We start from the raw sequence: 18,213 nt of genomic DNA on the forward strand, positions 1-18,213 counted from the left end.
TGATACCCATTTATTTGTTCAAGCTAGCATAGACTCTCCATCTGTCATGGGAGATCAGTTTCTATCTACTTTTTTTCTTGCCAGTCTACTAGGAAGTAGTAGGCAATATTGAGAATAATAGAATATTGTTTTTTCTTCCTCTCAAAGAGATAATGACTGACTCCTGGACATAATTCAGTGACAATTGAGACAATGTATACAGCAGCACTAAGTTGTCTGGAAAAACAGCAGAAAAGAAATGTAGGAAATCAGAATGAAAGGCTAAATCACACAGGGGAAATGAATAGTCCTGAAGGCCCAGGAAAAGGTGTTGGCCTTTTCCCAAGGAAAAGGGAAACAAGTGAGAAGAATCATGGTGAAAAAGCAGAAGTTATGATTAGCAGAAAGAAATAGTGAATGTGTTTAATTCTAATTGTTTGGATAGTGCTGGCTTGGAGACTTTGGGAAACCAGGAATTCAAGAGCACTTCAAACTGTCACTGCAAATGTGTTGTCAAAGGAGACTGAAGTGAAAGTCATGTTAAAGGGCTTCGCTGACCTCCGAAATCGGGGTACTCATCATCGTTTAATTATAAAAGAAATGATAGCTCCTGAACTCTCAGGTTATTCTAAGCATGCTTCAGAGTGTTTCTATGCTTTCTCGTATTTGCTATTCACAATCGTCTCATTAAAGAAGTGCCAAGTATCATATCTTTTTGTATAGGAAAACATTGGAAGGATATCCAAATTGCCCAAGATCACAGATTAATAAGTGGACCAATCTCACGGGGCACAAGTATCAATGAATTGGAGGAGGAAACCTGGTAAATTTATGATAATTTCATTTATGAGTACTTTTGAGGTAGTTAAAAATATTGTCATCTGATATAAAAATCAGTCAAGCTTTGGACACACTGTTGTAGTCCTGTGATCATGTCATGACTGACCGGGAGAAGACTGAATATCTTTAACCCATAATGAAGCAGATGCTACATTATTGTGTACTGAGTCAAGTACCCACCATCATGTATTGACATCTTGAACTTTTAACTCTTCTAGGAATTTTCTAGTATGAAGGACTATAACACATCTATATATGCTTATTTAAAATGGCCTCATAAAAACTCACTGCTAACTATATTGTTGCTATTATATCCCCATCACCCATAAGTATAATGCTTAAATGCTCAATTATAAAATGATATACTGAGGAAAAAATATTTAAAAAAATTTAATATAAGAACACTTGGGAAAAATAAGTTTAATTGGTAGGTTAACCATATGTTTAAGCTAATTGAAATATAATAGATACTTATTAAATATCAGAATAAGAGAAATTTTAAAATTAATAAATTAACATATAGTAAAGGCAACAATTTTCACATAAGATAGAAGGAATATACTTTTGTGTGTGTGTGTGTATGTGTGTGTGTGTGTTTCTGGCGGGTCTGGGGATTGAACCCAGGGACATTCAACCTCTGAGCTACACTCCCTGCCTGTTTTTTATTCTTTATTTTGAAACCGGGTCTCACTGAGTTCCACAGGGCCTTACTAAGTAGCTGAGTCTGCCCACAAACCGTAATCCTCCGATCTCAGCCTCCTGAATGCTGGGATTACAGGTGTGTGCCACCACATCAGACTTGAAGGAATATTCTTATGGCAAGGTGATTTAGAGTAATTAAAAATAAAACAATATATTCCATTCTCAAAATAGGCAACAAATTAATATTAAATCAAATAATTCTAAAAATTATTTTAAATAATGTCCTAAAGACCAAAGCAATACAAATACTGATTTAAACAAAATGTCAAAAGAAGAAATACAAATGGCCAATTGATACATGAAAAAAAATGTGCAACATTCTTAGCCATCAGGGAGATGCAAATCAAAACTATGCCGAGATTCTGTCTAACCCCAATCAGAGTGGCCAGCATAAAAAAGTCAAATAACAATAAGTGCTGGCAAGGATGTGGGGAAAGAGGAGCTCTTTTACACTGTTGGTGGGAGTGCAGAGTAGTTCAGCAGCTATGGAGATCAGTGTGGAGATTCCTTAGAAAACTGGAAATGGATCCACCATATGATCCAGCTATACCACTCCTGGGTATCTTTCCAAAGGGGTTGAAATCAGAGAACTACAATAACATATGCATACCCATGTTCATAGCAGCACAATTTGTTAATAGCCAAAATATGGAACCAACCTTGGTCTCCATCAACAAATGAATGGTTTGCAAAATTATGGGAAATATACATAGTCGAATTCTACTCAGCAATAAAGAAGAACAAAATCATGTCTTTTGCAAGAAGATGGGAAGACCTGGAGAACACTGTTAAGTGAGATCAGACAAGCACAGAAAGAGAAGGGATATACATTTTCTCTGATATGCTCAAAATAGGGAGTATTAGGGATACCAGAGGGACTCCAGATAATGGAGGGGAAACCTCAGCAAAGCTAGAAATGAAGGGTAGAAAAGGAAGAAGGCTGAGTTTAATTAATGGAGGAGCTACATCAGAATATATGTATAAGTGTGAATGTAGCATGGTCAACCTTGAAACAAAATATTGGGGGAAAGGGGAAGCGGGGATGGGGGAGGGCACCAAGCACTGTGAATGTATGCCATTTTAATATGATCCATATAAAAATAAAATAAGTTAATTAAAATGTCTCTTAAAAATCTTACTGACTGATATTGATCTGTTCCCTTATTTCTAAGTCAGGATGCATAATTGTATACTTATTTTCATGGCTTATCTTCTAACATAAAAAATAGAGTGTATGACAAGCATCCAGAATAATACCTGACACTTGTTATAAATAAATAGTTCTTCCTTCTGTTTTCCTAAAATATGATACAGATGAATTTGTTTTTTGTTTAATAGTATTTTCATTCAAATATATGCTTATACATTTCTCAATCACTTTGTAATATCTAAATATAGATTTTAGCATGTTAAAGCATACCATCACATCCTCTACCCTTTTCCACATTATGTTTTTACTTTTAATACACCTTTTTCTCTTAATTTAATGGCAGTATCTTGCATGTTAGTAGCCTTGGTGTCTTGACAAAAGTGGACAGTTTCCATTGATCAACTATCAACTCATGTTCTGCATGGTGGTACATAAGGTGCCCATTAGTTCCTGCAGCTGCAGTTCAGACACTGATGATCGTTTGGCCCCATTTATATGGTACTTGTAAGGATAGCACAGTGACAGAAGAAACTGAGGAATGGTCACTCTTGTTTTCTCTCAGCCAATTACAGTCTTTGAGAGAGAAAGAATGTGATTTTATGACTGGGAGCATAGCTATTTTGGCAGAAAAATCTGAGGATCATTAAGTGTTGGGACACAGTCTAATGGAAACATCTTTTAGAGAAATACATTGAGTCTTATAAAAAGAAAAAGCTCCAATAAAAAGAACAAAAGTCTTTCACTCAGTGTGCTTTAGACTAAGATGTGACCTTAACTGTGTTCTCCTTCCTGTCTAATCAGTCTGTTTTAATCTAATAGCCATAAAAAGTGTCTGTTACTTGTAACCAGATAGATTTTTTTGCAAAAGAACTTGACTTGGATATTTCTGAGAATGTAATCTATTGTGTTATGTGTCTATTGCTATCACATAGTCTGTAACCTCTAATAACCTCCTGGGTCCTGCTAGGCTATAAAGCCTCCCAGTCCCCAGAATAAATTGACTATTGCTTTAAGATTTTTAGTCCATCTCATTTATCTGGCTCCACAGTCCAGGTTCAACAACACCTTTGAGAATGGTGATCAATAGTCAGGCTTTAGAAAATTTCCTGGATGTTCCAAGACAGAAGATGTGATTTCCTTCTTTTTCCAAAGGAGAGGAGCTTCACCTGGACTAGAGACACTGCAAGAATTCTCCCTGAGTTATGTAGCTCAAAAACTGCTGCTTGATGTCCAAAACATAGCCACCATCTCTGTTCTTTACCTATAAATCATTCACTAGAAAGATTTTACAAAATATTTCAAAAGTCAAAATTAGTTGTGAGTTGGAGAGCGAGGTTACCAGAAATTCAAAGAGGAACATTTAACCTTGGAGCTATACACTGAGCCTTATTTTATTTTATTTTATTTTGAAATATGGTCTCACCAAATAGCTGAGGCTGGCCTACAAATTGTAGTTCTCCTATCTCAGACTCCCGGTACTAGATTTTAGGCAGGGGCCTCTATTTGCAGCTAGTTCCTTGCTATTTTTTTTTTTTTTTTGGTGGTATTGGGGTTCCTGGAAACCCTTCTACCTCCGGGCTACACTCCTAAACTTATTTTATGTTTTTATTTGGAAGCAGTGTCTTAAACCAGTGCGGCTGGCCTCGAACCTGCATGATCCTCCTGCCTTTGCCTCCCAAGTGCAGGGATTACAAGCGTGTGCCACCACATTGCGCTAGTCCTTGCTATTTTAAATAGCTTACTCAACTGACGTGGTGGAGCACGCTTGTAATCTCCCGGCTTGGGAGGCAGAGACAGGATGGTCACGCAGGTTCGAAGCCAGCCTTTCTGGTTTAAGAGACCTTGTTTCCAAATAAAAATAGGTCTGGGAATGTAGCCCGGAGGTAGAAGGGTTTCCAGGAACCCCAGTACCACCAAATGAAAAAAAATAGCTTACTCATCGAAATCATTGATTAAAATATACATGCATCCTGTAGTAGGAAGAATAAGAAAAAAAATTTGACTGGACCTTGAAATTATTGAGCAGAGATAGTGGAACAGAAGGGGAAGGCTGCTTAAGAGAGAATTTAATAACACAGTGTTTTCCATGTAACTGTTAGGGTGCAATTATTTGTGTACAATGTTTATATATTTATCCATGATACCTACTAATTACATACTAACAGAACATTATGAGACTTTACCAAAAGCTGATTTTAAATGAAAAAGAGAATTTTAATATCTGATGGCATGTAAATCAAGTTTATACAAAAACAAAGTGTGTGGACATTTTCTTATGTTAAAGGCAAGCATCATCCTTTGTCAACCAACCTTCTCCTCCCGCCAAGCTATGAGAATTTACTAGAGGTGAGCAAAACAAAACAAACTAAGATAATTTTTCTAGAACAGCAGGATGCTGTACACATTCCAAAATAATCATTTCCATCTCTAACACATGTTGCATTTATCTTTATACATTTGGCTCCGAGAGGAGAAAATAAATGCCAGAAAAAAATAAATATTCATATTTTAGTGTGAAAATCTGTATTTTGATTTTGAGAAATATCATTCTCCCACTGTAAAATACTGATTTAGAGAAAACACATGAGAATCCTTGTGTCCTTCTTAGAAGGTGTTTCATTCCTCTACAGATATTTCTGAGTCCTTTATTATAGCACTTTTAGTAACTTGCTATTTGTTGTTGTTGTTAGTAGTGGTGACACTAGGATTGAACCTAGAGACATTTTACCTCTAAGATACATCCGCAGCCTTATTTTATTTTTAAACAGGGTCTCAGTAAGTTGCTGAGGGTCTTGATAAAATGCTGAGGCTGGCCTAGAACCTATGATCTTTCAGCCTCAGCTTTCAAGTACTGGGATTAGAGGCATGCACCACTACATCCAATGTAAGTAATTTTCTTTCTAAACAAAACTGTCATATTTTGATTTGTTTCATGCTAACACTGAAAGCACAGTGTCTTGGATTGGGTCCATTTATATTTAACTACATGCTGCAATTCTGTGAAACTTTAGAGTATTTCTTAGTTGCTGTAATAATCACCAGACCTGTAGATTTTTTTTCCACACTTCTGATAGTCTTCTCTGTAGTGTAAATCAGTATACATTGGTAACCTTCCACATTAGCAGTCATCTGCAGAATGTCTAGAATCAATGGCTAATTTTCAGCAGCTTTGGGCTATCACTGTCTGTCTCTCACTTGTCTAGCTGTAGGGGATAAAAGTGTGGAACATGTAAGGTTGATTTTTCCTGTTTGCTGATTTCTATGGCTAACATGCTGGTCAGCACCCTGAGAATGCTCTGAGCATCACCAATGTTTAAAACAAATGGTACTATCATCTCAGGTATTGCAGGAGGCAGTCCCTGTGCATTTACATAAATATCAAGCAATAACTATCCCTCTCTAAGCCTAAGGTATTGTCTTCTCCAGATCAGATTTTTAAATAAGTTCCAGGTTGATAACACTAGCCTAGTACATCGGGCAAAACCAATACAGTGTATGATCTTTGAAATAAATTCCATCTGAACTGAAAGCTCAGTTATGGCTTACTTTTTTGAGATGTGTGACATTTAAAGAATCATTGACATTTATTATCCTGTTTCCTTGATTAAAAATAGAATAAATAACTATCAAAAATTAAGTAATAGATTGCCTATAAGGTGATTACTATCCAACCTGCCAAACAGCAGTATTCAAAGAATATTAGCAGTTATTACTACTGTAATGAGAATGTGGAATTCTCACAAAAGAATTGTTTCCATTTAAAAATTTAGAAAACTGGAGAAATAAACAGTTATATATTTTCAAAGTCTATTAAATGTTAGTGATTCAAAAAAAAGTATAAGTATGAAGATCCTGAGGGGCAGCAAATTTTTCTGGAAACACAGAGCACAGAGACTCTTTTCTCCACAGGAATATGCTGGCTTTGGGCTCAGGATGGACAGAGTATCAGACCTGACAAACCTTAGGGATTCTGGGGGGGAATAAGGAGAAACTAATGAATTGGTTAACAACCACTTCTGCTGATGTGATGGATTAGAGTATATGGGACCTCAGAGAAATGACTTTCTCTTCCTGCCAGTTCTCCTTGATGGGACTTTTACTGAAGGAACAATAGAATGGAAAGCAGGAGGAAGTACTGAACATATAAAGAAGTTTTTAAAGTCCTGCTCAGTTGGGGGTGGTAATACACACCTGTAATCTAGTACTCAGGAGGCTGAAACAGGAGGATTGCAGGTTAGTGGTCAGCCTCAGACATTTAGCCAGCCCCTAAAGACACAAGATCCTGTTCCAAAATGAAAAATAAAATGGGGTTGGAGATGTAGAATGCCCAGAAGCAGAATGCCCCTAAATTCAATCCTCAGCAACACAAACACACAAATAAATAAAGAAATTAAATCTGCTTTATTTAGATTACAGTACTTTCCTGGGTGGAGTGGTACATAACTTATCCTCAAGAAATGAAGCTAGATGTGATGTAACACTATTTACTCAGCAAAAACACATAGACAAAGTGACTCAGCTTAATCTGAAAGGATTAAAGTGATCAGTCCCTCTTTGTAATTATATAACAAAGAAGGAACAAAACAGAATTTAGTCAAATTGTAGTGTTCTTTTGAAAACCTATTTGTTATGCATTAAAATTATACATAATATATAAATAAATATGTTAATATGACTCATACTCAAGAGCTGAACATAAAATTAGAATAACATAACAGATAATTCAGATGCTTTAACAAACAAAATAAAAACGTTATGAAAAAATATTTAAAAACTAGAGGAAAACATGGACAAATTAAAAGCATAGGTAATCTTAACAGAAAATTTAAAGTTATATATAAGAAAAAAATGCATTTTATTGAACTTTTAAAAAATATCAAATATACAGTTTTTTAAATATGGTAATAGCAGACTTCCCCCCTACACACAGAGGCTCAGAGAATTTGAAGCTGCATAAGTAAAAGTATGTAAACCAAGCATAGAATAATTTTTAGGTTAGGGAAAAATAAGTAGGATATTTGGGGTAATTTCAAATATTCTCACATATTGGAAAACAAAGAAGAACAAAAAATGATGCTAAACTGAAATTTAGCTAATCATGGTGGTACATACTTGTAATCCCAGTACTTGGAAGGCTTAGACAGGAGGATCACAGGTTCGAGATCAGCCTTAGCAATGTAATAAGACTCTCAGCAATCTAGCGAGATTGTTTAAAACAAAAAATAAAAAGGTCTGGAGTATAGCTCAAAAGTAGAATGTCTGTGGGTTCAATCCTCAATATTTCTCCTCCCATTCACACACTTGCACACAAAAGTCCAGGTATTTGGACAAATTATAGCTCAACATTTTTTTTCCATTCGACCTACAGTAGAAGAAATGCAAAGTAAACTTTTAAGATAAAACAGCAGGGATATGTAAGAATGTATGAGAGTGATAAATGCATCAAAAATAAAAAATTATAACAAAAAACTAAAAGGCTTATTTTAAAGCAACAATAGTAGCAATGTAATCTTGAACTAATAGCCTAAATAGAATAAAGTCTGCTTTCCTCCCCACCTATTCTATCTCTCTATGAACAATTGACTGATAGATTGAACAAGTAATTGACTCTAATAAGTTAGCAATGTATATTTTCAAGTCCTAAGCAAACATAAAATATAAAAGTACAGCAAAAGGGAACAGTAGAAATAAAACAAAATAAAGAGACATGTGACTCCTTCAAAGGAAGACAGAAAATGACAAGGTACAGGAAGACTAGAGAAATAAAAAAAAAAGTAAACAAGTCACCTTAAGACAACCACATGAGTGACCACAGTAACATAAATGGCCAAGGTGCTAGAAGTAAAATTGAAAGATGCTCACATCATCCGAGGAAACTCAAATATAGTCTGTTCACAAGTGAGCCACTCTGAGAATAAGCACAAATACTCAGAAAAATTGGGCAAACTATATTCAAATAAGGAACAAGACTGAACATAATAGCTATAATAACTCTAATAGATGAAATAAATGTATTTATAACAGGGAACATTGAAATGAGGCAAACTTTGCTGCTCTGAACAGATTAAAGCAAGAATAATAAAAAGTGGAGGAAATACTAAATTACTGACAAGAACATTGGAAAAGGAAATTATTCCATATTCTAAACATCATCATCATCATCATCATCATCATCATCATCATCATTATTATTATTATTAATTTTATTATTATTATTGATACTGGAGATTGAACCTGAGGATGTTCTACCTTTCAGTTTAATAGCTTAAATTAAGCTATTTAAGCTTTGTTTAAATATAAACTTTATTTAATAAAGCTTTGTTTTCAAGCTTTTTTTATTTTTATTTTTGAAATAGGATCTCACTAAGTTGCTGAGGCTGGCTTCAAACTTGTGATCTTCCTGTCTCCTGTCTCCAAGTAATGGAAGTACAGACATGCACCACCACGCCTGGTCAGATTCTAGAAATCTTAAAACAAGAGATATGCAAAACATTATGTTTACAATGTCATCACTTAAATGATATGGGCAAATTCTTTTAAAAATCACTTAGCAATTGACACATGAAAAAAAGTAAAACCTAAAGAATTCTATATTAGTTTAAAATTTTAATTTCTCATTTCAAACTTACTCGTAAAAACAATCTTCAGGTCCAGATGAGTTTGCTGTTAAATTCTATTGAACATTAAGAAATAGATAATATTTAAACTATACAAATATTTTGGAAACAGAGGAAGAGAGAACACTTCTTTGCTTGTCTTCTGAGACAGAGCTCTCATAAGGCTTGGAAAATATTACTTAAGAATAAAAACACAGATCAATATGCCTTATGAACATGAAAAGTTTTTAATGTATTGCTAGTTTGAATCTAGCAGTGTAAAAATGTGATAATATATCATATCTAAATGTTTTATACCCAGGGATTAATGGTTGTTTTATAGTTTAAAATCAATAAATCAATGCAATTTAAAATGTGTCTGTTAAAAGTTCAATAGCATAAGAGAGAAGTATTAACACTCGCTCACAGGTGAGAATAAAGATTCCTATTCCACATTGAATTTGAGGCTTTATCCAGGTCAATGAGTGAAAATATAAAAATAAAATTTATTAATATTGGAAAAGAAGAATATAGGCTCTTCATTTGACATAAGATGATGAGGTATACAGAAATCACAAAACAATCTACAAGTACTATATGTATGTAAATTAACTGGGCAGCATCCCATCCCTCTGTTTCCATGTGGTAGCAAAAGCAATTAAAAAATGGAATTTAAGGCGCGGCCTGGCCCTCTCCCAGGAAGGCCTGGAGCCAGGCTGGGGGCAGGAGGCCTTACCCACTCCCGGGAAGGACCTGAGCCGGGTTGTGGGCAGGTGGCCCGGCCTGCTCCAGGGAAGGCCTGGTGCCAGGCGGGAGGCCGAGCCTCATTTCCCGAGGAACTCAGTGCTGCTGTGCTGTGCCGGGCCATGATGCGTTTAGAACAGCAGATCCTGCTCTGCATGGTGAGGCTGCGGAACTCCGCTCTTGGAAGGGAGAAAAACTTCATTGCTACTGAGTGCCTGATCCCACAACCTCTTCAAACCACACATACTGTGTTCTCTTATTCAAAAAGAAGAAGGAGGAGGAGGAGGAGGAGGAGGAGGAGGAGGAGGAGGAGGAGGAAAAGGAGGAGAAGGAGGAGGAGAAAAAAGAAAAGAAAAAATATTGGAGAGGGATCAAGATGGCCACGGCGGCAGCCAGGATTTGGAGATACAGACAAAACATATCCAACTGACCTGGAACTTTTGGAAAAATTTCCCATGAAGGGGAACTGCTTCTTCCTTACATACTTAAGAATCCTGGACATCATCTGTAAGGAGGGAACTCAGCGGAGACCTAAGAGGAAGGTGGTGTTGGCAGCCCCGGCTATGGTGGAGGTTTGTATTTGGGAGAGGCAGAGATCTGATCCAACCAACCCTGATCTTCTGAAGAAATTGCCCCAGAGGTGGAATGCTATCGTTGCACATGCTCAGGAATACTGGACAACATGCAATGTGGAAAAAGAGTTTGGGAAAGAATTGAGATGGTTGAGGCAGCGTCAATAGCAGCGGCCAGTACTTAAGAAAAGCAGAGATCTGATGCAACACACCTGGATCTTTTGAAGAAATAACTCCAGAGGCAGAACGCTACACCTCACATGCTTGGGAACTTGGGACAACATGCTGTGTGAAGAGGGTGCTCAGATCATAGCCTGCTGAGGGCTTAGGCTGGTGCTGAGGTCAGCGAGGCTGGGATAAGAGCCTGCCGTGAGGCAATTTAGTGCTGGGGCCTCCGAGGCTGGGATCAAAGGCTGCCAAGTGGTTAGGCCTGGGCCTGGGCCGCAACCAGCAAGGCCGGGATCGGAGCCTGCCAAGGGGTTAGGCCGGAGCCGGGGCCAACAAGGCCAAGATAGGAGCCTGACAAGGGGTTAGGCCTGTGCCATGACCAGCAAGGTCAGGATCGGAGCCTGCCGTGAGGGCCGGTGCTGGGGCCTCCAGGGCTGGGATTGGAACCTGCCATGAGGCAAGGCCGGTGCTGGGAACTCCAGAGCCGGAATTGGAGCCTGCTGAGGGGTGAGGCCAGTGCTGGGGCCAGTGAGGCTGGGATTGGAGCCTGCTGTGAGGCAAGGCTCAGCCTGGGGCTTCTGAGGCAGGGATTGGAGCCTGCCGAGGGGTTAGGCTGGTGCCAGGGCCAGTGAGGTTGGGATAAGAGCCTGCTGTGAGGCCAGGCCCATGCTGGGGCCTCTGAGTCTGGGATTGTAGCCTACCGAGGGATTAGGCCTGTGCCGGGACCAGCGAGGTCAGGATCGAAGCCTGCCATGAGGCAAGGCTGGTGCTGGGGCCTCCAAGGCCGGGATCGGAGCCTGCCGAGGGGTGAGGCCATTGCCGGGGCCAGCGAGCCCAGGATTGGGGCCTGCCATGAGGCAAAGCTGGTGCTGGAGCCAGCGAGGCTGGCATTAGAATCTTTCGGGTGGCCAGGCCAGTGCTGGGGCTGTGGAGAGTGGGTTTGGAGCTTGCAATGCAGCATACACAGAGAAATATCACAGGAAATATAAAATCAGATGCTTTCCCTAATATGCAATAACTAGGAAGAAATAGGTAATAGGAGGAGATCTAGTTGAAGAAAGGGCCCTATAAAGGAACAATTAAGGTGACCAATCAGAGGGGATGGGATGGGGAAGGATGGAATCTCATTAAATCTCATGATGTACATAAACAAATATATCAAAGTTAATCACCAATCAAGCATGTGATTGAGGGAGGGGGAGGGAAGAGGATGGGGACTGGATAAAGGCTAATTGGATGATGTGTGCTTGTATATCCTCACAAGTCTTGTATGCCATTGAGCTGTTTGACTACAATGAACCAATAAAAATACATATATATTTAAAAATTAAATAAATAAAAGAAAATGGAATTTAAGGGGTGGGAATTGAAGAAGGGCTAAATGAGTGATGCGTACATGTATGCCTCTACCATCTTGTACCCCATTAAGATGTATGACTAGACTGCACTAATTAAAAAAAAGAAAAAAAATAAATAAATCTTGAAACAAATAGAAAATGGAATTTAAAAACAAAGCAATACTATTTACAATATTAATAAACATAATTACTACTATATTTAGTAAATATATATATATACTTCTATTTTGAAATTTTTAAGATATCAGAATATAAATAAAAGAGGACATATATATGTGAAGCCAGTTAATCATAACCTGGAAGCCTCAATATTATTATGATGCTAATTCTAATGCTAATTACATTTTGAATTTAGTATAATCTTTATCAGAATTTCAGTTTTATATGAAAATTATGAAAAATTATATCTATTAGTATACCATTTGCAACCTGTTTTTATAAACTTCTAACCCAGTATGTCATATATACTCTTCCAGAAACAATAATTTAACCCCTTATGTTTCTTCAAACCATATTTTATATTAGCATCCCTTCATATCATAAGCCTCATATACCAGTTTAAAATCCGCTTTTGTATCCCTAGTGAATTTTTCTCATTCTTTAAATTGTTATTTATATTACTCAATGTGCACCCCTATAGCTTTTTCATATTTAATATATGGTTTGGCTCTAGGCCACTTTGTCAAATTCACTATCTTGACAGAAATTGAAAATCTCATACTATACTTTTAGGTGAATAACCGTGAACTATGTAATTTCCCCTATTGAGTTGAAAAACTGATATATTTATGTTACAATGTAGGTTACTTCCCATCAACACTATTATGAATAGTGCAATGTTAAACATCTTAATAAATGTATCTGTATATATGTACATATGCATTTATTTATTATAAAATCTTCACTATAAATTATTAAATATGTGATCATAGGCATACACATAAACACGTGTGCTCATTTATTTACCATAGATGGTATGAAAAGGAGATTGTGATTAGTGATCTAATAAGAGACTCCAGAAAGCTAACTAGTCCTTTTCACTGCATAAGGACCCAGCAGCACCGTGCCCTCTATGAGTTACACAGCAGTACTTACCTGTATTGAACTTTAGCCTTGACCTTTGAATTCCCACCCTCTAGAGCTGTGAGAAATAAATTTCTACTGTTTAATCCATTGTTGATGGTATTTTGTTTATACAGCCAAAGCAAACTATGATTGTTATTAAACATAATATTTTGTGAATAGCTGCAAAAGTCAAAACTTGTATCATCACTTTTAGTCAAAACTAAGTGTCCTAATAATTAAAATGTAACTGGAAATCACAGGATAACAAGATTCTTGTATTATATCCATCCAGAGGATAATTTGTTGCATTAAATCCAATTTCCCATTGATTTGCAGGATATTTAGAGATTTTTTAATGTATAAGATTTCTCCTAGTGGGGTATGGTGCTACATGCTTGTAATCCCAGCATTTGGGAGGCTGAGACCAGAGGATCATGGTTTGAGACCAGTCTCAGCTACTGAGTGAGGCCCTTTGCAGTCCAGTGAGAGGCTTCAAAATAAAGAATAAAAAAATAGGGCTGGGGGTATAGCTCAGAAGTAGAATGCCCCTAATAGAATTAATTAAATAATTTGATAAACTTTAAAGTTATGAATAATTTTCTCATTAAACCAATCAGCACATGCTGAATGATTGGGAGGAGGAAGGTGCACAAGCCATGCTTATGTATTGTGGATGAGTATCCAGACATGCATGCTTGACTAATGATGCATGGCTGTGGAAATATGTCTGTGAAGCAAAAGGGCCTCAGCATCTGCCCCATGCACTGCAGCTCTCATTAAAGTCATTTGCTCTGTTTTAAAGTGTCTTCAATTTGATGCTCATCTGCTTCAGGTCCAGCTGTTTAGTCATGACAGAGAGAATGAGGTTAAATACCTTAATAAGAAACTTCATAGCAATGCAGCACACTTCATACCAAAGTGGGGATGTTATTAAAACAATTGTAGTTTGAAATTGTGTTTTCATTTCTGGACACTATTAAAATATTTGGCAAAATATCATATACTTAAGCCTCTTTGGAAAAAGATGTTTAATTCATAGTTTCCTTCCTGTATTTTGCTATTGTTCTCCAGTGTGGCATTTTCCAGCAGCACAGATTGATTAAATCTTGCCAAAGCATTTTGTTATAACTCTCCATTGCCAATAAACCCAGCCAGATCTGTGAAAAAAAAAAATGTGCTGCTATTTTCCAATTTCACAATGCAAGCAGCATTTATTTTTTATTTGCCCATAGTACCAACTTAGAACCTCAATTTAGTCAAATAAAAAATAACTACTAACAATATTATGAAATAAAGATAACTAGTTTATGTCAGAGCTATTATTATACTGCACACGAAACTTGAATTTTTCTTGTATATATATACTTTCATTGTGCATTGTCTTCTCATATCAAAATGCATTTCAGAGCCGGGTGTGGTGGCGCACGCTTGTAATCCCTGTGCTTGGGAGGCTGAGACAGGAGATCACACACGTTCAAAGCCAGCTTCAGCTACTTAGTGAGGCCCTCAGCAACTTAGTGAGACCCTGTTTCCAAATAAAATATAAAAAAGGTCTGGGAGTATAGCCCAGAGATAGAAAGCCTCTGGGTTCCAACCCAGTACCACCACCAAAAAAAAAAAAGGCATTTCAGAGATATGTTGTTGTTGTTATTGTTGTTGTTGTTGTTGTTGTTGTTGTTGTTGTTGTTTGGTGGTACTCTGGTTCCTGGAAACCCTTCTACCTCCAGGCTACACTCCCAGACCTATATTTATACTTTTTAAAATTTGGAAAACAGGGTCTTTTAAGCTTCTTCTTAGAACCTGTGGGATCCTCCTGTCTCCGCCTCCCAAGCTCGGGGATTACAAGTGTGTACCACCACACTCGGCCATTTCAGAATTTTAATGACATTCATGCACATAGCATTTAGTAAGCTTCCCTCCATTTCCCTCCTCACTCCCTCCTTACTCCCTCCTCTTCCCCATAAATGATATTGAGATTGGCATTGGTATATATATATATATATATATATATATATATATATATATACACATACATACATACATAATGTCAATGGAAGTGTTTCTTTTACTGATTTACTCTTCCATAGACACTCTCTATACTTTCCATATATGAAAGAAAACATATGACCTTTCACTTTCTTTGATTGGCTGTTCTCACTTAGTATAATGTTCTCCAGTTCCATCCATTTTTTTTTTTGCAAATGACATAAGATTGTTCTTATTTATTGCTGAGTAGAATTCCATTGTGTGTATACCCCATAATTTTGTAATCCATCCATCTGTTGATATACACCTAGATTGATTCCATAATTTGGTTATTGTGAATTGTGCTGCTCTAAACATGGATATGCATGTATCACCATAATACTTTGATTTCATTCCTTTTAGAATGATACCAAGAAGTGGTATAGGTAGACTGCCTTTTTCTAAAGAACGAGAACAATATTTCCAAACACAATTTAAGGATAATAAAACATCTGAACATATCACAGTTCAGAAAGTACCGATTAGCTACCAGAAAATTTATTAAGAAGCCTTTAAGGAACAAAAGTAGGTGTTTAAAGATAGTTACCCATTTGTAATGAGTTTAACATCTTGGAATTTTTAATATCCCTTGGTTGCAGAGACAAACTTCAGAAGTGCTATTAATTGACTTTTTTTTCCTGTTTGGTCCCACTGTGGGGCTATGTTCAGGGATGTTGTGAAACTGAGAATGTCCCTGTGTTTTCACAGACACAGGATGTCCTAGAGAGAATGGTTTTAGCCAGGTATGATGGTGCACATCTGTAATCCTACTACTTGGAAGGCTTAGAGGAGGAACACAAGTTTGTGGCCAGCCTCAGCAATTTACAGAGGTCATCAGCAACTTAGCAAGACCCTGTTTCTAAATATAAATATAATATAATATAATATAATACAATATAATATATAATAAGGATGTGGTTGTAGATCAGGGACAGAATTCACCTGGGTTCAATCCCCAGTACAAAAAAAGAAAAAGAAAATTAAGAAGGGGTGGTTTGTTCCACAATAAATATTCATCCTTAATGATAATAATAGCAAACAGTTGGCACTGTCACACACCAGGGATCACTACTAGCAATCTCTTACAAAAGTTCTTTAATAATTCTAAAATCTAAAGTATATGATATTATCACCTGCCCCCTTTCAAATATGAGGATACTAAGGCTCAGAGAACTTAAACACATTGTCAAATATAAAAGAGTTGGTAGCAGGTTAGGATTCAGTTTCAGCCCTAGCCTACAGAGCTCCCCACCCTACCTACTCATCACCACTTTCTCACATCAAGGCTGTGAAGGGCTTCTGGACTGCCCAAAGGTGGCTCTTTCTAGACTGTATAATAATCTTGGGACAAAATAAAAAGTTAGTGTGTAAAATAGAGAAGAAAGGCATAGCAGTTTAATGGAGAAAAGAGACAGGATTAGTAAAAGAACATATGTAAACAAATCGGGACCTCATAAAAGCCCAGAGATTTCTGAAAGAAAATTGGTGAGTTGCAGTGAGGCTTTCCTTTGAAGTGGGGTGGTCAAGTTTGGGAGCGCCAGGAAGAGGGAGTGCTGAGGAGGTATTGAAGATGCACCCAACTGCAGAATTTCCAGTACTTCCTATACAGGGGTTTTCGAAAGCTTTTGATTTTCTGGGGGCCCCCTGGCTTTCTGATTAGGGTATGCATCTTCATAGCAGACTCAGCCTTTCAGCATCCTCTTTAAGAGACTAGTTGAGCAGAAGTGATCAATAAGGAGAAACTACTAGTAATTTTTTTTACTATTTGGTACTGGGGATTGAATCCAGAGGAATTTTAGCTCTGAGTTAAAATCACAGCACTTTTTGTTTTTTGTTTTTGAAACAGGGTCTCAATAGGTTGCTGATAGTCTTGCTTAAGTTGCTGAACCTGTCCTGCAAGCTGTGATCCTCCTGTCTCAGCCTCCTGTATTAGCATTAGAGGTGTGTGTTACCACACACAGCCATTTAGTATGTTTTGAAATGGCATGCTAATTTTTTGAAATGGGACATTACATTTATGGAGAATATGAAAATACAGAAGAGTTAGAAGAGTAATATTCTGAGAATAAAAGGATAAGAATAAAAGAATAGAGGTGAGAGAGGAAGTATAATGGTTACTTGGCAATAAGACACTGCTTCTCTTTAGGTAAATGTTTAGAGCCTTTTTCTATTTTCCTATATTGTTTATTGTGCATACTTTAAATGTTTCATACATATATCAATCATTTAAATGAACACCTAAAAACAGCCTATAGTCCTTTTGGAGTAAAAAGTAAACTTCCTTGAAAAGTCATACATGTAGTACAACTGGAAGCTGAACAGAAAAAAAAAAGACAAAGAAAAAGAAAAAAATTAGAAAAGAAAAAAATAAGCAAATGAGGTTCAGGTCCAGAAATAGCTGAGAAAAAAATAAATCTTTGTGCAGCAAGAGAAAAATAATATTTTGGGTAAACAGAAGAACCTAAACATATGAGGGGAGATATACAAAATAGGAGATATATACCAAAGAGGGGGTACAGAATGGTCTCAGCACACTCTGACCTTCACATAATTTTCTTTGCACAGTAAAAGTGATTACATACAATTTGGATTGGTAGAGCTTTAATTATAGGCACTGTGAATAATTCATTCAATTTAACTATACCATACAAAAGAATTTACATACTCAAATGACTATTTATCCTTGCAGAAGGATAAGAACACTGTAGCTGAGATTTCTAGTTCTAGAGAGTAATTTAAGCCCAAATATTTTTCCACTCCCCCAGTTCATCGCTTGGTAACTGAAAGAAATGTAGATAGTAACGGTATTAGAAAATAAATGGAAATGGTATCATGCTCAGGTCGGCAATATAAGTTTTCTTTTTTTTAACAAATAATAAGGCAGACAAAATCAGATAGATGGAAGATGTGATTCGGTCTCTATCATTCCTCTGCATGACAAAGGACTATGGGAAATGGGGGCAGGAGCTGAAGCCAAATCTCAACAAACTTTCTAAAGGTGAGAAAATGAGTGG

The sequence above is a fragment of the Muscardinus avellanarius genome (assembly GCF_963383645.1).
Source record: "Muscardinus avellanarius genome assembly, chromosome: 13".
NCBI classification, from domain to species: Eukaryota; Metazoa; Chordata; class Mammalia; order Rodentia; family Gliridae; genus Muscardinus; species Muscardinus avellanarius.